Genomic DNA, 7,693 nt, shown 5'->3' on the forward strand with positions numbered 1-7,693 from the left:
GCTGGAGGGCTTATCATATTTACACTGGGTCATGGTCTGAGTAAAAGCAGTAAAATCAACAGACTTGTGCCCTTCCACAGTGATATGGGATCATACCTGGGGTTTTGTATGTTACAGTAGGAGGGAATGCCCAACGAGGGATTCTGTTATTAACAGATTTACTAGAAAAATCTTCAGCAAACTTGATGATACAGGACAACTTCACTGAAGCTCCTACAGACTTCATGAACTGCTGTTTTCCTGTTGAAATTAGCGCTGGTGGCACAGGATCAGTCTCTAATTAATTTTACCGCTTGGCAGCTGAAGCCACTGCTCAGCCCCTTTCTTCCTGAGTTCTAATGTTGCACTAAGAGCCCTGCAACAGAGGCACAAAAATACTTGCCCCGTTAGATAGCACCGGAGAGAGTTTTTTAGCCCATGTACATTTGGCAGTCATGAAACAACTGAGCTGGCAGTGGGCCTGCTCTGTACTCATCGCTGCTGAAATGGGCTTGAGTGAAACAATACATAGATCTAATAAACCACGTAAATGTCGCTCCCACGAAGGCTCTTTCCAGTAAAGAGGAGATGTGCAGCGCCATGCAGTGGGCTTGTGCCTAAGCCTCACAGAGGGGGCTCAAATTAAATCATATCTCCAGAAGCTGCTCTTCCCTAGATACCAATATGAAAATAATCCATTTCTAAAGATAAATTTTCCCCACACCTCAAAAGTAGAGTACATCAAATGTTGCAAGAAGAAAAAAATAGTAGCTGTAGGGACGGTTTCAGAAATTTCAGTGCATGTAGAGGAAACCCAGGGCTGTTAGCATATTTTTTTACCTTTTTGACAGCCAGTAAATGTTCTGTGGCAGACAAATCTGCAGGAAATAAAATTTTATGATGTGCTGTAGCCATACTGGTTATATATCTATACACTACTGGCAGACTATCAAAAGGCACACATTTTCAGCGTTTCTGAATGTGACTTGAAAGCAGCTTGACTTCTGTAATCATAAACACTGACAAGTGTACTCTGCATACGTGGACCAGATGATGTCTCTTTTCATATTAGCATGGTGGTGTTGTACAAGCAGTCCAGTGAGAACAAAATTAACTGAGAGGCAAAGGGAATTTTCTATCTTGTCTAAATATTGATTACAAAGCAGTTGGCCTATAAAAGGAAATAGTCAAGCACAGCACTGTAACTCCTTCTGTTTTCTATCCTATTAGGTTACTGTTTAAAATAGCAGTAAGCAATGCTGGCAATTATTTCTTTTTTGTTCTATGCATCTTAGCAATCTGGAACTGATTTCTCTTTTCATTTATCCTAGGATAATCCCTAATGGAGGGGTACTACTGAACTTGAAAGCGATGATAGCTAATTGCAGACATATAAGTATCTTTGTGTGTGTACATGTTTATATTTACAAGAAGAACTCTGACCTATCTATACTGCATGTGTAAGTTAGATTTTGTTTTCTCCCTCTCTCCAGGCCAGTACTGTCACGCAGAACTATATAAACCAGGTGTAAGCATATCCTTCAAAAACACCCCCCTTTTTCAGCTGCTGCTCCTACTTACTAGAAATTATATACATGGTTTCTATCTCAGCTGAAAATCAGGAGTAATTAATGATGTCATTACCTTTCTTTACGGATGGGTAGTACATCCAGGTAGAAATTACTTTTCAAGAATGAGTGCACGATGAAAAACTAAAACCAAGCACGCCAACTTAACAAAATCCAGTTGTATTTTTGAGCTCTTTTCTTTTACAAAGGCAGTATATTGGTGTGCATATACGTAACTACCACACTAAAGAGTGTAATTGCAAGCAGGTAAAAGTAAATGTAAACAATTTGGCTCTATTGTTGTTGTCAACGCCTTCATCATTAGTGTCAAATGTCCTTGTTCTGGTTACTATTGCCTGGTTTGATGAAAAGCTTTTCTATCAGTGTCATATGCAATGTTTTCTTTGTTTGTGTAACAACACTGCAGGTCATTGATAAAATAAGAGGGGAAAAGCAATACAAAGCTGGAAAATTAATTATTGTACTGAAAACATGCTTACTACTATACAAAGCCCAGGAACAGCAAAATGACATCCCCAGGGAAAAGCCACTAACCACAGTAGTATGGGGTAAATTAGAGTCAGATACACAACTACACACAACTTAATAGAAATGACCACTCAATTAAAAGTTTTGAGAGTAGTCCTTGGTTCTTGTATTTTAGTTTCAGGCATCTGGACTTTTGCATTTTAGTCTATGCTCTTTAGTCTGCTCTTAATGTAAAAATGTGTTAGGTAATCTTCTCTAATGCTTGCAAATCAAGCAAAGTTTCAAAGAGGAAAGTACAGCTCTTCCTGGGTTGCTTTTGTCTAAATGTTCTCAGCTATAATATACTGCCCATGTATCAAAGAGAGTAACTTCACTAGAAGTAGGGGAAAATTTGGGGAAATACCTGTCTGTTACTTAAAGGGCAGCAAATAATGGATGATATGGAAAATATTGAATGTTTAATGTTCTTTTGCTGCTGACTTACAGAATACTTTACTGTAACTAGATGTTTCATAGTATTAAAACTAACAAAAAAGGATTAAGAGGATATTCCAAAGGTAAGGAAAGAGTAGATTGCAGGATAATTTTAGGGAAATCAGAGGTATTAAGGTCAACAAAGAAAAGAAAACTTGCTGCAGAGCTCTCAAGGAACTAGCTGAGGCGGTCTTGAGGGACAAAACAGACAAAGTAGAGGAAAGCAGGTCTAACATCTATATTTAAAATGAAGGAACTAACATTCTGTAGCGTATAACTCTCATCATCTGCCTTGCATATCAAAAAAGATATCAGATCAAAATATTAAATAACAGTATTGTAAATATCAGGTGACTTGCTAAGTTGTGGGAAAGTACTAGCATGATACCAGATAGGATAAGCCTAGACTACTTTGCAAGCAAATTGGTTTAATGGTGGGGGGCCATAGATGAGAGGTATCTTGATACTGCCCCAGACTTATAAAAAGTGAGCTAACAAAGCTAATATAAAGTAGATGTGTTTAGTTCTCATCCCCAAACAACAGTTTGAAAAGATGCTTTCCCTTTTTGTCATCATTGTACTGTAGCCCAGATGTCATAGAGTGGTCAGCGTAGTAAGAAAGCAATGTTTATTTTGTTTCTTTTCTCATGCTGACAAGTGGTAATACTCAGAGTGACAGCACCGCAGCTTACATTCAGTGCACCACTGACTCCCGGAACACAGAAGAGTTGTCAACTGGTTTTGCAGGTTCGTAATCCGTTCACTCAGATTTCACTCTGGCTCCCTGCTTCAGGGATCTCGGCCATGTCTGCGGTACCATGGGTGAAGCTTGCAGGAAGGAGTAGGCTCTCCTAATAATACCTGATCTAGAGCATGGTGGCGGGGGGGTATTCTTTTGAGTGCATGTTTGTGCCAGCGTATGTAAAACACAAGTCTTGAGTGCCTAAAACTTGGCTTCTTATCAGTTACTGTTTTATTAGATAGTACCTCTTCCATCATGCCTTGCCTCCGTTATGGCTTCAGACCTTCGTAACAACAGTGTGGCTAGTAAAATAGTGTAGCTGACTTACAGCCTGATAAATGTATCTACATCTACATCTTGGAAGTTCCCAGCATAGCATTCCAGGGTTGTGTTTATTAGTCTGTAGAGGGGCAAACAGGGATAAAACGAGAGCATTCAGTTCCCAGCAGGAGGTTTCAGTCAGGAACATGGTACATTGCCTTTTGAGATCCAAACCAGAGGCCAAATGTAGGATTCTGTCTCTGTGGTATGTCACTAGTGGCATGGGCAGGGTGTATAGGCTCCTGTAGCTATGGAAATGAAGCCTGCTTTGGTGAAAAGCTTAACCTCCAGGTACCTAGGGAAGGGCTTGTTGGGATCATTACTGGAAAATTTCTCTGCCACCAATACTGAAAACAGCTCAGTGAAATAAACACAATGCTTTTCAGAGAGAAAAATATAGACTGCACCAAGACATTCAGTGTACCAATTTTCAGCATGCTTTCTGCATAATTAGCATGCTATTAGAGAAAATAACTAGAAGGCACCTTTAGAAATCTTATTTTGCTCAGGGCTCTTCAGTATACAAAGCTGATAATACCATGCCAGATTTTAAACAGCAACTGCTACTTATGCTGGTTCTGAAAAGCCTCCTGAAGAGAACTTTTCTTTAAGCTTTTCAGTTTAAACCTCAACTGTACATTGTCCCTGTGATTTACCTGTGAAGCCTAGCATTAGCTTAGTCAGGATGGCTGTGTTTAGCCTTTGCTCAGAGTCAAGTCAAAATCTACCATGAAAAACTCTGTGCAGTTGAATGCATTAGCATTCCATAAGTGAAGTCAGAATATACCTGTACACTGATCTCTATTTTGAATCAATTTTATAGCCTTCAATGATTAGCGCTTGAAATAGATGATTGAATATGCCTTGTGAGAAAATGTGTGATGAATAAAAAGAGCTGAGACCTGGAGCAGATTTATCTTGTTTAAAAAAATTACTAAAGTGATGATGAGGTAATAATCTGAATTTTCATTTTCAATTATCAGAGAGATTTGCTAGGGCAGTTTTCCTGGAATGTTTAAAAACTTTTCTAGCATAGTGCTGCATTTTGAGCCTCCTGTCCGCTCCTTTTATCTGCATAAAGTTGCACATGTATGCTGAAGCTGCTCACTGTTAGCAAAAGCTTATGACAAATGTTCCCTGCTGAAAAGGGATTGCATTGATTTCCCTATGGCCAGCTCTTAAACTGTAAAATCATTCCACTCACTTGACCTGTGATTTGAAAAGAAGACCTAGGAATGGATCTGAAATCCTTAGGAGTGCTATTAGATAATACATATGTGGCAGAAAAGACAGTACATCTACTCAAACCCAGCACTGGTTTTAAGCATGTATTTCTTGTGAGGCCCCAGCTTACTGTATAATTAATGTATACAGTAATTTATCTGCTAACTCTCTGGGAAATAATACCCTTTAACTGAAAATAGGAAGATCACCTTTTTAAACTTGCTGAGCAGAACCTGAGGAGCCCAGCATCTATTGCCTCCTTTCGGACTGAAAAGTGTTTCCACCTTTTGTTTGTAGCAGTCCTTATTTGTCTGGACATTCAGATGGGTAAGTATATTGCTGAAAAAGCATGGGTCTTATGCTGTACTTGTGCAGGGGAACTCTAAAGTGTCCAACCACTTTATGGTGCCTGTTTGCTGCTGGAATAGTGTTAGGCAGCTTTCCTACACCTGGCAAGCTGACCCAGTGATTCCAAGGCTTGTGCATGTTTACTTCCCAGGCAGATAGAAAAGGCAATTTCAAACAAAGCAGTAGGCAAAAACTTCCATTTTGAAAATAAACTGTTACTTGTAGAACCTTTCTTATTGCTTTCTGCAAAATTAGCATGCCGTTAAAGAAAACAACCAGAAGTCACCTTTATAAACCTTGGACTGCTTTGAGGATGGGCTTTGCTACGATTTTACCTGGTAGGGATTTAGACTAGCGTAGTTCATTAAAGAAGGATTGTTCCCATGGAGGGTGGATCTCCTTGGAATTTAGCACTATGCCAGCAAGGCCTGTGGCATTTCCACAGGCCTTCATCACCGGCGCGCTGCTGACCCAGCCTCTGAAGTGCACACCCCACTGTGTCATGCTTCCTACCCTGGAGTGGAGGTGCTGGGACAACAGCAGACTTCGTATTTTTGTCAAAAACATAATATGCACTAGACATATTTTGAAGGTACGCATGCCAAGGCCTAGTGAAATAAGGACACCAGTGAAAGAACGCATACATGTCTAATAAAGGGTCTAAGCTATATTCTGGAATGCAACATTAAAACTCCCATCTGTAATTGTCCTTAAAAATCACAGAGCTGAAGCTCATCCTCTGTCTCTTTCTTACTAAAGTGGATATTTTGTGCAAAGAACAAATTAATTCACTCCTTATTAGTAATTTTCAAAAGAATGTCTTTTCTTGTAGAAGCAAATCCTATACTTTTTCTACTTAGACTCTATGATACTTACAGTCTTTCCCATATGCTGATAGCTGCTCATTTATCTTGCACTAGTGATAGTCTTTTTAGCTGACCTGTGGTGTGACTTTAGCTGAATAGAATGCAAAACAGGAGCTGATAAAGAGCATTTTTACATCTGAAGGTCATAAATATTGAACAGATTCCCTGTCATGCTTGTAAAGAAGAGCGTCACGCCTCTTTTGGTTTTGCAGTCAGTCTTTGAAAAGCAAAGGCCTAGCAGGAGTGCTGGGGTATATATAGAATACTTCTTCACACTTCTAAATGACTACAGACCCACTTCTAGAAATTTAATAATAAATACAAACACTCTGAGCTTCAAAATGATACATTAATGCAGTGCTAGCACTGTAATATCAGGCACTCAAAAATCAGAGTATTTTAGAAGGTTGGGCTGTTCTAAGTTTAATGTGGCTAAGCAGCATATCCCACATTACATATGGCATATTTTAATAGTAAAAACATATTAAAACTTACATTTTAAAACCCACTTTCTTGTTCAATATGCGAAGCTCATGTTAATGTAGAGTGAGAGACAAAGTCAGATTTGAAGGTGATCTGTTCAGTGGTTAGGAATTTTCAAACTCCAAAGTTTCACATCTCCTTTTTTGGCCATCAGGTTTTTCATTTAAATAAATATTGAGTGTGCTGGCTGAAATAACCCCTTTTCTCCTCAGAGTTAATCAGTTTGCTATCTAAATAACATCAGAAACTCTGAACTGTAGTTTTTTGTTTTTCCAAATAAGGATAGATATATAGGTCTTGTGTATTTTTTAAAACAAACACACACACTCAGAGATTTTTGAGAGTATCAGCCAACTTTGAGATGCTCATCCATAGCCTTCGTAGTCAAAGTATACACTGGGAAATAGATATGGCTGACGCATATTTCACACTTTTTGTTTGAGACCAACACTGAAAATTCTATGACAAATTGATTTTAACAGAGGCGTAGGAGTGGATGTTGTTTTGATGTCATACTTTGTTTTGTGGGTGCTTCAGTATTATCAGTTTGTAATTTGTTCTCTAGAGTTATTAAAAGGTGTTGAGGTATCTTTACTTCTCTCTGTTTAGATACGCATAAAGCAGCATTAGTGTGCATTTCAGTTTAATTCTAGTGCCCCATTTTGAAGAGGTATGCATCAGACATTTCGTGATCTTTCCATGGTCTTTAAAAGAAACAATATGCTGTGGTGGTTAACCTTGACACCTGATTTTAGGAATCTCATGTCAGCTGGAGTCTTCACACTGATTCACTGTGGGCTTGCACTCTGGCTCCAGCTGGCGGAAGCCAGCTGGGAAAATGTAGACGTGGGAGAGACCTGACTGAGTATGGACGTTTCGTCCCCATGTATCCACTGTGCCGCCACCAGGCCCAGCCCTCTGGAGACCTCCCTTGAGCCCGCAGAGTACAAAGACTGCAGTGGGGAACGGGACACTCCTGCCCTACATCTCACCCTCAGGCTTTATGATTTGTGATCTTCTGTAAGTCACTTAAACCTTTCTTTCAATCTGCAAATATAACTTCTATCTCTTTGGGAGGCTGAATTCAACCTGATTTTAAAGATATAATCTGTGTTAACTACTACCTACTGCATTACCTGAATAAGGACAGCACGTTTAGATTTTACTCTTTTAGAAGCGCATACTTTATTGTTATAGAT

The sequence above is a fragment of the Gavia stellata genome, chromosome 10 (genome assembly GCF_030936135.1).
Source record: "Gavia stellata isolate bGavSte3 chromosome 10, bGavSte3.hap2, whole genome shotgun sequence".
Lineage (NCBI taxonomy): Eukaryota > Metazoa > Chordata > Aves > Gaviiformes > Gaviidae > Gavia > Gavia stellata.